This window comes from Artemia sp. Qi Xiang Cuo, chromosome 11 (assembly GCF_049724085.1).
Source record: "Artemia sp. Qi Xiang Cuo chromosome 11, ASM4972408v1, whole genome shotgun sequence".
Taxonomy (NCBI): domain Eukaryota; kingdom Metazoa; phylum Arthropoda; class Branchiopoda; order Anostraca; family Artemiidae; genus Artemia; species Artemia sp. Qi Xiang Cuo.
In genome coordinates, this window is record NC_142804.1 from 54,352,492 (window position 1) to 54,366,642 (window position 14,151).

Genomic DNA, 14,151 nt, shown 5'->3' on the forward strand with positions numbered 1-14,151 from the left:
GTGAGCAGCTTTTTAAATAATGCTGGGAAATACAGAGCCCCCTCCATAGAAAGATCCTCCCACCTAACCTCCAACCCCCCACACTGGCCTTGGGAAGACATTGGGGTTTTGCATCCAACTTATGTTAATTTCTGCTCGTTTTGAGTTTGACTCGATTATTTTTTCTAATTTCTTTTCGGTTTGGGTTTCATTTATTTATAGATGCTGATTAGTATTTTTTTTATCATGAACCCCTTTGAGATCAATTTGATCAACTTGGAGAAAGTTCAAAAAGAATCGTCACAAATATTGATATTAGTGTGTAAACTACAAACTGAGAAAAATATCCAAAACTTTTGTTTAATTAGCATAGGAAGCTTTTTAAATAATGCTGGGAAATCCATATCCCCCTCCATGGAAAGATCCTCCCACCTAACCCCCAACCCCCCACACAGTTCTTGGGAAGGCAAAGGTGTTTTGCCCCCAACTTATGTTAATTTCTGCTCGTTTTGAGTTTGACTCGATTATTTATTGTAATTTCTTTTCGGTTTGGGTTTCATTTATTTATAGATGCTGATTAGTATTTTTTTTATCATGAACCCTTTTGAGATCAATTTGATCAACTTGGAGAAAGTTCAAATAGAATCGTTGCAAATATTGATATTAGTGTGTAAACTACAAACTGACAAAAATATCCAAAAATTTTGTTTAATTAGCATAGGAAGCTTTTTAAACAATGCTGGGAAATCCATAGCCCCCTCCATGGAAAGATCCTCCCACCTAACCCCCAACCCCCCACACTTACTTGGAGAAAGTTCAAATAGAATCGTTACAAATATTGATATTATTGTGTAAACTACATTAAAGATCCTCCCTCCTAAACCCCAACCCTCCACACTGGTCTTGGGAAGACATAAGGGTTGTGCACCCAACTTATGGTAATTTTTGCTCGTTTTGAGTGTGAATCGATTATTTATTCTAATTTCTTTTCGGTTTGGGTTGCATTTATTTATAGGTGCTGATTAGTATTTTTTTTTATCATGAACCCTTTTGAGATCAATTTGATCAACTTGGAGAAAGTTCAAATAGAACCGTTACAAATATTGATATTAGTGTGTAAACTACAAACTGACAAAAATATCCAAAAATTTTGTTTAACTAGCATATGAATCTTTTTAGTTAATTTTAGTAAATCCAGAGCCTCCTCACTTGAAAGATCCTCTCATCTAACCCCCAACCCCCCACACGTCCTGGCAGACAGTTAAAATAGTCAAGGTTAACATATTTGTATTAGTGTTTAATAAACAAACTGACAAAAATATACAAAATTTTTTTTTAATTAGCATAGGAAGCTTTTTAAATAATGCTGGGAAATCCATAGCCCCTTCCATGGAAAGATCCTCTCACCTAACCCCCAACCCCCCCACACTGGCCTTGGGAAGGCATAGGGGTTTTGCCCCCAAATTATGTTAATTTCTGCTCGTTTTGAGTTTGACTCGATTATTTAATGTAATTTCTTTTCGGTTTGGGTTTCATTTATTTATAGATGCTGATTAGTGGTAGTTTTTTTTAAGTAAACTCAACTACAAACTGACAAAAATATCCAAAACTTTTGTTTAATTAGCATAGGAAGCTTTTTAAATAATGCTGGGAAATCCAGAGCCTCCTCCATGGAAAGATCCTCCCACCTAACCCCCAACCCCCCACACTGGCCTTGGGAAGGCATATGGGTTTTGCACCCAACTTATGTTAATTTCTGCTCGTTTTGAGTTTGACTCGATTATTTATTCTAATTTCTTTTCGGTTTGGGTTTGATTTATTTATAGATGCTGATTAGTATTTTTTTTTATCATGAACCCTTTTGAGATCAATTTGATCCACTTGGAGAAAGTTCAAATAGAATCGTTACAAATATTGATATTAGTGTGTAAACTACAATCTGACAAAAATATCCAAAACTTTTGTTTAATTAGCATAGGAAGCTTTTTAAATAATGCTGGGAAATCCATAGCCCCCCCATGGAAAGATCCTCCCACCTAACCCCAAACCTCCCACACTGGTCTTGGGAAGACATAGAAGTTTTGCCCCCAACTTATGTTAATTTCTGCTCGTTTTGAGTTTGACTCGATTATTTATTGTAATTTCTTTTCGGTTTGGGTTTCATATATTTATAGATGCTGATTAGTGGTAGTTTTTTATCATGAATCCTTTTGAGATCAATTTGATCAACTTGGAGAAAGTTCAAATAGAATCGTTACAAATATTGATATTAGTGTGTAAACTACAAATATTTTTTTCTCATGAACCCTTTTGAGATCAATTTGATCAACTTGGAGAAAGTTCAAATAGAATCGTTACAAATATTGATATTAGTGCGTAAACTACAAACTGACAAATTCCATATATTTTAAGCTTTTTAATTTTCATTTTTTTAGATCGGGAACCTAGGTTGGACGATTATCACTACATTACACATGATGGTTATTACGAAATATGGAGATCGCGTAGCCTTAATTTCTACCGTATATTAAGAAGAAAACTGAGCGCGAGCGAGATGGAGACAATAGCACCTGGTCATGGGGGGGGGGGGGGAAGGAGGATATAAAAAATTATTTTTTTTAAAATATTATACATTGAATAAAAATGATTTAATTTTTCAAATTAAGTACTGTTCATAAAAGTTAAGTTAGAATTAAAGAATGAGGTAGACTGATAATGGTTTTACTCGGATCTGTAATAACATTTAAAATGAAAATGCGCAATAGGAGTCTAGCTCATAGCACTGTGCTTGATGGTCCCACACATTTTTTTGATTAGAATGTATATCTTCAGTCAGAATAGTATAATTTTGGTTCAAAAAATGAATAATTTCTATAGCAATAGCTCTCAACAGAACTGTTAAAGTATTAACTCCAATTTTTTCCAATGAGACTATAAAGAATACTATCAAAACACATTTCTCTAATTATAATGTATATCTTCAGTCAGAAAAGCGTAGTTTTTGTTAAAAAATGAACCATTTCCATGAAAAATAGCTCTTAATAGAACTTTTTAAGCGTGAACTTCTATTTTTCAGACTAAATTATAGAAAATACAGTCAAAACACATTCCTCTGTTTCAATTGTGTACATAACCAATTCCATAAAAAATAGCTCTTAATAGAACTTTTTAAGCGTGAACTTCTATTTTTCAGACGAAATTATAGAAAATATCGTCAAAACATACTTCTTTGTTTCAATTGTGTACATTTTCACATTTTCTGATTCAAATGTGTATCTTCAGTCAGAAAAGCATAGTTTTAATTCAAAAATGAGTCATTTCCACAGCAATAGCTCTTAATAGAACTGTTTAAGTATGACCTCCAATTTTTTTTCCAACGAGACTATGCAACTCAACTGCATTTAACTAATCCCCATGTAACTGAATCCGCATGTAACTGAACCCCCATGCAACTGAACCCTCGTGCAACTCAACCCCCGCGCAACTCAAGCCTCATTTAACTAAACCCCCGAGCAACTGAACCCCTCATGTAACTGAACCCCTGGATAACCGAAACCCCATACAACTGAACCCTCGTGCTACTGAACCCTCGTGCAACTCGACTCCATTTAACTAAAACAATCTGTCATCGCTCCATCCCCCCAAAAAAAATACTTTTTAGACATTTCTTGTTAAAACTTTATTTTCAACTAATTCATTTGGGTTTTTACAAGCAATTCGTACCATAGTACAGCACTATCACTAGTCTGAGACATCCAATCTGTCATCGCCCCCACCCTCCTAAAAAAAATACTTTTCAGACATTTCTTGTTAAAACTTTATTTTCAACTAATTCATCCGGGTTTTTCTCAAGCAATTCGTACCACAGTACAGCAGTATCACTAGTCTGAGACATCAGACCGGTCCACTAGGACCGGTAGAAATGTCTTGCTATAGGACCGGTAGAAGTATAGCTTAGATTACTACTCATATAGGCCTACGTAATATTTCTGTTCGTTTTAAGTTTTAATGTTGCTTCTTACTTTCAGTTGAAAAAACTTGTGTTTTATTTAATTACTGATCGTTTTTAAATAATGTCAGGAAATCCACCTCCCCCTCCATGGAAAATTTCACTCCCCCACGAGAAATTTCTCCATGGAAAGATTCTCTCTCGTAACCTAAATTAGTTATATTTGTGGAACTAATTTTATAATGGATAGTAACATAACGGCAAAAGAGGCCAAAGAAACTAATTTTATAAAAATGAGAGTCCCAATTTGAGCAATTCTCAAATGACTGAAATGAATGAAAGAAATGATCTTTAAAAAAAACATATAATTACTTATATTCGTTTTAAGTTTTAATGTTATTCCTTACTTTCAGTTGGAATTTTTTTTATTCATTTAATAACAACCACAAGCCGAAGACATACAATATTTTTGGCTTATTATCACATAGAAGTCATAGTTATGAGGCTGCTTAAGGTAAAATTAAACGCTAAAACTGGACGGAAAATAACACAAACAAATTTTGTTTATATTGGCCATTATTTTACAAAATTCGAACTTTAGCGTAAAGAGTGAGGTATTGACGAGGGGGCTAACTTCCTCATATATGTAACATGAGGGGGTTCATCTCCTCGTCAATACCCCGCTCTTTACGCTAAATTTCGAATTTTATTCCAATTCTTTAAGATTCACCCCTGAATCACAAAGGCCGTTTAATTAGAATTAATTAAAACAAACTTTTTCCACAAAATAAGTTTTTCAAAGAAAAGTAAAGAACTCCATTAAACAAAAAATGAGCAAAAATCAAATCAAATAATCTACCAAGCGTGAAACTACCACAAATCAGCATCGATAAATAAATGAAACCCAAAACGAACAGAACAGAGTCAAACTCAAAAGGAGCAAAAATCAACATAAGTTGGGCTCAAAACCCCTATGCCTTCCTAAGGCCAGAACATAATTTGCACTTTACTAAAAAAAATATAAATGTTTTTAATTTTATAACTTTAATAAATCAAATAATATTAGCATTTTGATTAATAAATATCAATAGGCCTATATGTATATTAAACTGACAATGCATATTCATTTGTATTTTTTCAGTAAAGTGCAAATTATGTACTGACCTTGGGAAGGCATAGGGGTTTTGAACCCAACTTATGTTAATTTCTGCTCATTTTGAGTTTGACTCGGGTTATTTATTGTAATTTCTGTTCGTTTTTGGTTTCATTTAATTATCGATGATGATTTGTGGTAGTTTCACGCTTGGTAGATTATTTGATTTTATTTTTGTTCATTTTTGTTTAATGGAGTTCTTTACTTTTCTTTGAAAAACTTATTTTTTGGAAAAAGTTTTTTTAGTTAATAGTAGTAATCTATATAAAGGTTTTAACCCTACAAGAAAACCTAAGCCTTAGGCAGTGTAGTTTGACGAACACATTGCAAAAAGCGACCAAACCTTTTATTATATATTACTATAAAGTGAACAAACACGTTTTGGAACTATGGTTGAGATTATATAACGCAAGCAGACTGGGTTTTTGAGGTTCTTTCATCATGACATTTTTTTTCTTTTCTTTTATTTTTTTTAAAACCAAAAACTAGAAATTATCACATTGCGTAATCAAAGAATGGTCTCATTCTAGAAATACCGGTTTACAGTTGGTTATAATCATGCTTTTTTTTTGTTATATATATCGAGCAAATCGGTCATTCTGGATCAGTTGGTTAATAGAAGTTGTAATAAGCATATAAGAATCAATTCGCTCATTATAAATGGACAATAAAAGAATTATATTGGTAAGTAAATATACATTATTCGTAGACTAATATAAGCTTTTTTTTATTCATATCTATCATTTGATTTTCACATAGAAAGGGGAATTCTGTAACTATACAAGCTTTCAAAGCTATGATAAAATTCACATGTTCATAACAGCTGTTTTGATTAGAAAGGCTACGTGCTTTCTCGTGAGATTACATTTCACTGCGCTTTAAGCAAACTTATTGAGAGGATCATTGTCCAACTCAGCCAATAATCAGGGGTAATTATTGCTGAAAGACAGAAAAAAAAGATGAGGAGTTGGGGGAGGGGATGCCCCCTATTAACAGAATACATTAATAGTTGAAATTGTATTTTTTTTTCATGTATAGTATTTAAAAACGTGTTTTATGCTATTCCAAAACACTTATATGCTATTCGGCACTAAATGTTTCTTATGCACCTTACAGAACCTTTACAGTTTACGAATTTAATTCATTCATTAGAAATAATTCTTTCACTCAAAAATGTCATTTTCCTATCATGCATTTAAAATCATCAAAATAGAATGTGCTCTCTTTGCGGTCTACATAAAACCGTGTGTGATTAAGACTTTAATCCTCTTACAAGAGGGATGATTTCGTAAACAACCTTCGCACGCGCATTATCTAAATTAAGAAAACAACGGATGGAAGATAGAAACAGAAATGGTTTTAGCTACATGCTTTACGTAATTCTAGACAATTATAAAAAAGGGTGAATTATTTGCAAAATTAAAAGAGATATTTTTATGACATGAAAATTATGTAAATAGTCGACGCAGAGTACTATAAAGTGTTCATTTTTATCCCCTTTTCTATACCGTTCTGTCGATAGTGTCTTTTACATTCTCAATTTGGGGAGGGGGTGAAAACATGCTTTTTAACTATGATAGTATTAGGCTAGAAGGCAAAATCTTTAATTTAGGGGGAGGGCTGGCAAAATTAGATCTATGTCTCTTGTACTCTAAAGGAAACACATCCATTATTAACAGAACTGAAAAAGATTGCTTTTGCAGATAATTACACTTAATGAGAGGAGTGTTCTATTTTCTAATGTCTTTGATGAAAGCAAATAATGTTTCAGTTAAATCTTCAAAGTTTTACCTTCATGGAAAGGAAGGGATGGGGCATTTTAAGTGCATTTATTATCGAATTCATGGATTTTATAGATGATTAAGAGGCTTCTATAAAAATCTTTCACTAATTTCCTTTCTTCTCTAATATTATTATCATATATTAAATTTTTCTTCTTTTTTAAGGTGGATTCCGACAAATTCTCTCCCCCCGAAAAGAAAGCCAGAGGGAGCGATGCCACACCGATGCAAGCTGCAAGGCCTTCCATCATAAGACACGCCGGTTCCTTTACACATGCTCTGGGCCAGCCATTGACCACTCAACTTTTAAGGCCCGGACCCTCTCACGCCAGTGCCAGCTCTGCGCTACCTGCACAAACCTCTATGCAACCTGGCAGAAAATTGAAAAGAGAGCGGGCGGCTTCTCATAATGCCTCAGCCCCGTCTACTCAAGATCGTGAGGTTGCCCCCTTTATGCTTTGCCAGGTATCCAAGGCACACAAGTGCATTCAGAATTTGGAAATGTAAGCATTTTACCTCTACTTTCTACCTGGTTATAGAAATATCTATCTATTTCTTCCAACTTTTTATTTTTTAGCCTTTTTCTTTTCACCATTTTTCAACACTGTAAAAGTGTGTGTCAGAGATATTAAAATGTTATTTTCGCTATAATATTAATCCCCCACCACAACCATTGTTTTAAATTTCTCTGCTCCCTCCCCTCAGAGATACCTAAATATACTGTAATTTTTTTTTGCTTGTCAAAGAAACCGCTTTTTTGCTATTAGTCAAAACATTGCATTGTCTATGCCACACCAAACTAGCGAATATTTATCGGGGGCTTTTTAGGTGTTCATTTTTTTCAGTGTAATTAATAAAAAAAATTAACTAAGTTCTATTTTAGCTACTTTATATGACGTGAGGGGGTGGGGGCAAGTATTTAGTTAAAATAATGCTAGGAGTGGGAAATTAAATTTTGAGGGAGGTTTAGAAATGCCACTTATTTAATATCCCGGTAAACATCTGACTTGAAATGCTTCAGGATAAATAGGGTATTGCTTCTTTCTGAACTCTCTGGGGGTGGAGGCATGTATTTGGTTAAAATAATGCTAGGAGGGGGGAAATTAAGTTTTGAGGGTGGGGTGAAAAATTGACATAGTTTATAAACTTTATAAAAATAATGGATATTTCACATAGAAAATAAACCCTTTTTTCGATAGATTCATGAATTAGCAGCGCCATCAACATCAGGTCATGAAGCATCCATTTTTAGTGGACCTGAACCAATCGTCGCACCACTAATGGAGTTTAGGGATGAGCCTACACTAGTTCTTGATAATATGGAGTGACATAGGGGTTTTCTAAATGATTGTTTTAGGGACATGGCCAGCCTAGATGATCTAACTTGTGACATTGGCATGGTGGAGGACCCGGAATGGACAGATAGATTTATGAGAGAGTATTTAGGTGATGTTAGTAGTAGTACTAGTGCATCTCAAACAGATCCTTATGAGGAAACTCCGTCTCAGACAAATACATGCTAGCTTGGTCAGCTATCTACTAACACCCTGGAAAATATACTAACTAGCCTAGGAGAATTCTTGCCATCCCCAAGAAATGCAGTTGAACAGACTGGGGGTGGTGCTATTAACGATTCTATGCCACCCCCCACCATTCTGGTTAATGATACTACTAGTAATAATAATTTTATAACATCGTCACAAATATTCCCACTTCCAGATTTTTTTTCTTGACAACTCTGCCTTGCACCATACAAAAGTCTACAGCGCCAAATTCGGTGACCCCTTTAACTCTTTGATGTCAGGGGATATAATAACAGATCCCCTGGACATTACCTATTTATATGTTAACAAGATTCGAGCCCTTCTTGAATAACAGATGGGGGTGTGGGGTGGAAGGGAGAGTTTAAAAGCATCAATAGCACTAAAAATATTTTTTTAAATGAAAATGCGAGTGAGCTTTATTTGAAATACTTACACACAGAGTTATTGGCAATTCGCCCGCATTTATCAAATTATGAGGAGGTTTTTCTATATGGGGTTAATAGCATTCAAACTAAATGGTAAAATTGTAACGAAGGGGGTAGCAGGTCGGTGGTTTTGTTTATTGTCATTTCAAAAGTTAATATTTTTATATTAAAAAAGAATTTTATTTTAAAAGGTGGTCATGGGGGAGGGAGGGCAATTGAATTAAAATATCATTCAGATTTAGAGGGGTGTAGGGGGATACAACGAATCTGTTTCGATACGAGGCTACAGGGTTTCAAGCATGCATTTTCAATTGCTGCATATAGAGCCCTGCAAAAAGATGCAACTAAGAGAAAGTTCGATGAATTGGCAGTTAATGGTAGGGAGGGTTCAAAATTCCCCATAGTTGATTTTAATTGTTTAAATTGTAAATTTCCTTTGACATTAAAAGGAATAGATATTTTCGAGCTGGCTAATGCATATTTAAAGATTGGTGTCACGGTGTTGCAGTATGAACCAGAATTTGAGGAGGGCCATTTGAGGATAAGAAGGGCTTATTATTTCTAGTGAGGGCTCCTTCAATCGAATCAGGTGAACATTGGGTGTGGCTTCTACACACGCCACCCACAGAGCCTGATTCAATTGGACATTTTAATCCAATTACCGATATTACTAGGGTTCTAAGTGAGGGTAAAAATCGAAATGTATGTTATTACTGTCCGACAGGCCTGTCCCGATTTTGAACTGATTTAAAGTTAAAGAATCACATGAAACACTGTGAACGTCATGGATACTAGGTTGTGGAAACGGTAAGTGGATATACAGAGATCTCACGTTTTGAGAATTTCCAGAACACGTTCGTAAAGAGCAATAAGATCACTTTGCACTGCGAGCCCTAACTCACGGACGAATACGATTTATTAAAGTCAAATTGTACTAAAATAAACGAGGTCGTAGGGGTTTCTTGTTCTCACGTTCAACGAGATTCCAATAATACCATACAAGTCTTAGATGTGGTTGAAACGTTTGGCAGCGAAGACTTCGTGCTCTTGGCATTCGTGATTAGTCAAAAAAGCAAATGGTACAATTTCGTGCCTTCGTTACACAAACTATCCAATGCTCCTATCACCAGATGACAGATTGGCCATTAAAAATCGTAAAATATGTTGGGTTTGCAAGGGAGAATTTGATGATGGTGTTGGAAATGGGGGTAGGAGGAAGGTGATCGACCATGATCAATTGTGCCAGGAAATTACATTGGGGAGAGTAACTTTAGAGGGGTTGCACATCATTCGTGCAATTTAAACCTCAGACAACAATATTTCGTGTCTGTTTTAACAAATATTTCTAACTATGAATTAAATTTTGTTCTACCAGCATTGATCCGCATTACCAAGGATGGAGTTGTAGATGAGGCATATATAGTTGGTAGTTTTTCATAGAAAATCATACCCAAGTCATCGGAGAAGCTACTGCTGCTAGAATTCATTTGGAAAACAGCCGACAAGGGTAACATGTGCCTGAATAAAATCCGTTTTTAGACTCTTTCAGCTTCTTCCCCAAATCCTTAAGTCAATTGATTCAGGTACAGAAAAGCGACAATTTTGATAGCTCCCCCCTCCTTAAACAGCACTTCCTCGATGATGAAATGTATGATTTATTAACGTGTAAGGGCATATGTGCATATGATTATTACAACTCTGCCTCGAGGTAGTGGTTCCAATTCACGAAAATGTAGGGGGGGGGCAAGGATTTTTTTTCGATTTTTTTTTAAATTAAGATGCAAAAAAAGAACAACATTTAACAAACACACCTAAAACAGGGGATAGCGGTGAGGTCGCTGTTTGGCCAAATCGTCGACAAATCTGTCCAAACCCAGTTTCTTTGCCTCCTCTTTTTCAACGGCCATTATCATGAGATCACTGAGTCTGTCGTTTCCCATCGTCGATAGCAGATAGTCTTTCACACGCCCTAATGCCGGGAAGAATCGTTCATTACTGGCAGTGGTCAAAGGCAAAGTAGTAACTAGCTTCATCAGTTTTAGCACTGCAGAATAGGCAACTGGGAGGTCGGATAAGATTTCGATAGCTCGAAGAAGATCCATTTTTGAAATATCACTTTTTGACAGATGCAGCTTTGCAAGAGAAAGCTGGGATTCTATGGCAGGGTCTTCGACACCGAGAATCTCTTAATAATGACACATAACTCTTTCCACTTTCAAAAGTTCGAGAAAATTGGAACTTGAGGGGTCGAAGGCAGATAAAGCGTCGAGCAGAGGCATATTCTGCATGAAACGTTGGTCCATCTCACTCGTGAAACGGTCTATTACCTCAAAGTACAGAGGTTTACCGGAGTCTGATTGAACTGGCTGACTGTTATTACGTTTACCAGTAGTTGAGTTTGAAAGCAAGTCTTTGAGACGAATGGAAATGGCTTGACTTCTCTTGTTTCGAGCACTGGTTTTAGATTGTGGTGATTGCGATTCCTGGATATCGTTTAAAGCTAAGAATTCAGATATGTTTTTGCTTAAGTTGTTCCATTCGTTATCATTTCTCAGCTTTTGGAGTGTCTCATATGTCCCAGAAATCAGTGCAAGTGTCTTATAAATCAACAAACTTCCGGATTGAAGTTGCTCTGATAAACAATTTACAATGACTAATACTTTTTCCATTATGTGTAAAGTTGAAACAAAAGAGGCAGAGTTGCTTTTGTCCAGTAGTCCTTTTGCTTAACACGCTGCCTCGCCGTTGGAACTATCAGAGACTGCGGCAAGCACAGCAACAATACAATCAAATCTTGCCTTCACCTTCGAAATAGAGCGGACTGTGTAAAACCAGCGAGTCTGGAAGGTCCTCTCAAGCTCCAAGAATGTTTGCCCGCTAATGCACTGGGATTCCACAAATAGTTCGTGTCGAGTATTGCTGCATGATATAAATGCGTAACAGAGAAACCACAGAGAAAAAACAAAACCTCTGTGACACCACAGAGAAAAATTCAGAAAGTTCACTGATATTTCTGAGGCAGTCAGTCAAAACAAAGTTTAATCTGTGGGCGTGGCAGTGTACATAAACTGCATGAGGCACCTTCTCCCTATACTGTGATTGAACTCCATTAAATTCCCCACTCATAACAGACGTGCCATCATAACATTAGGCAATACACAGCATCGAATCTACACCAAGCTTTTCCATAGTTTCACAAATCGAGGTGGATAAGCTCTCGTCGTCTAATTTGTGCATGTGATAGCACCCGATTGGTCGCTCCACTACTTTTCCATTTGATATTACCTGAGTAGGATCGCTAATTGTTCTTTTCTAGAAACATTTTTGTCTCGTCGACAAGAACAGCAAAATAATTAGCTGATTTTACTTCTGAAGTAATGTCTTGGCACAAGGTATTTCCTATCACTTTAATTGTGTCATTTTGGTACTGATGGCTGCAATAGTAACCATATCGGCGCTGTAACTTGGCCTTCAGCTTTTCGTTACCTTTAGACATTTCTTCCATCAATTCAACCAAATTACCCCGGTTTGCAGATGTTTCTGATTCGTCATGACCCCTCAAAGCAAGACCCTGGCGGCCAAGAAAGCAAATAGCGAGAAAAATGTACTTCACATGATCTCTATTTTCCTGAACCTCTTGAGATCTGGATTGAACTAAGGCATTCGCTATAGATTTCGAAGTATCAGTACTCATTATCTTAAATTCCGTCCATGCTGACATACAATGCCTATGTCTTTCAGAACCATCATGTTGCTTTAAAAGAGCAGAACTGTCTTTCCACTTGCAAAATCCTGACTCAATGAAAGCCCTTTTTCCAGCAGTTACTCCAGCCCTTAGAATCACCATAGAAAAATGGTGGCAAGCAAAACAAAACACGGAATTTAAGTTTTTTGAGTATTCAATCCATTCATAAGTCTTATAGTAATGTGCACTGAATTTTCTTTCCGTTAGAAGTGGAAGCCGGATATCTCTCAAGAATAGGTTGAGCTGGTTTGTCGTGACGCGTCCTAGAGATATCTGAGAGAGTTTCTTGACTGCTACTGGAACCCGCAAGGGGTTCAGCGATGCAGACCGAACTCTCATGTTGATCTGAGCCATTTATTGTTCCGCTTCTTTCCGAAATTCTGTCACAGGTGGGGGAATTTATCTGAACTAACCCGAGACTTTGGGCGCTGACACTATTGCCAGTTTCTTGCACTAAAGTTTCTTCATTTTTCTTCCGCATTTTCACCGAAAAAAAATCCAAAGTTTGTTGTCGCTTTTAACTCATAGTTAAACGAGTAGTAGACAATGACTTCACTCAGACACGGCAAGAGAAGAACTGAAGAAACACGTAGAAAATCACTCCCATACTCCACGCTGAAACTACCCCGCTTAGAAACCCCATAAGCCAATCACTTACATTTCCTGTTCACGACAGTCCCATACACTCCACTGGGACTAGTCATCCCATAAACTATTCAACAACGTCAAGAATCTGCTGACCAAAACCCCTTGAAACCCTAGAACACATTTCCTTTCCCAGCTACTAAAATGAAACTACCCCGCTAAGAAACCCCATAAACCAATCACTAACATTTCCTGTTCACGACAGTCCCATACACTCCTCTGGGACTAGTCATCCCATAAACTATTCAACAACGTCAAGAATCTGCTGACCAAAACTCCTTGAAACCCTAGAACACATTTCCTTTCCCAGCTACTAAAAAAGGCAATATACAAAACTCATAGTTTACACCGAATTCTTCACAAGAACAAGAACGAAACGGGTACTGACCACATGAAGCTTTGTTTTGAATGAACCCTACTCGGAAATAAAATAGTGTAGACGCGCTCGCTCTTAGACATTTCAAAACAAGATTCTATAATTAGGGCACCAGTTTGTTGGTCGTATTTATTGGACCTGTTGCTGTTTTAATATAGCACATAGCTAAAATAGAAAATAGCTGTTAAATATAAATACCACGTTAATTTGCAAAATCTCGGGGGGGGCCAGGGCCCCCCCTGCCCCCCCTAATTGGCGCCCCTGCCTCGAGGCTAGATGAGGTGTCATTACCGCCAATGTAAGCTTTTTACAATTCTCTTACTGAGAGTGAGTGCACCACTAGAGACTATGAATTTTCTAAGAGGGTTTGGGCAAAGGGCGGATGTAAAAATGGGTGGGATTACCGTAAACTATGCTTGGCCAGTGACGTACTCACTCTTCTGGACATTTAGTGCAAAAATACGGATAAAATACATGAGGAATTTGGGTTGGATTTAGGTTATTATTTTTCCACTCCTCATCTGGTGATGGACTTGATACTTAAAACCAGCAAA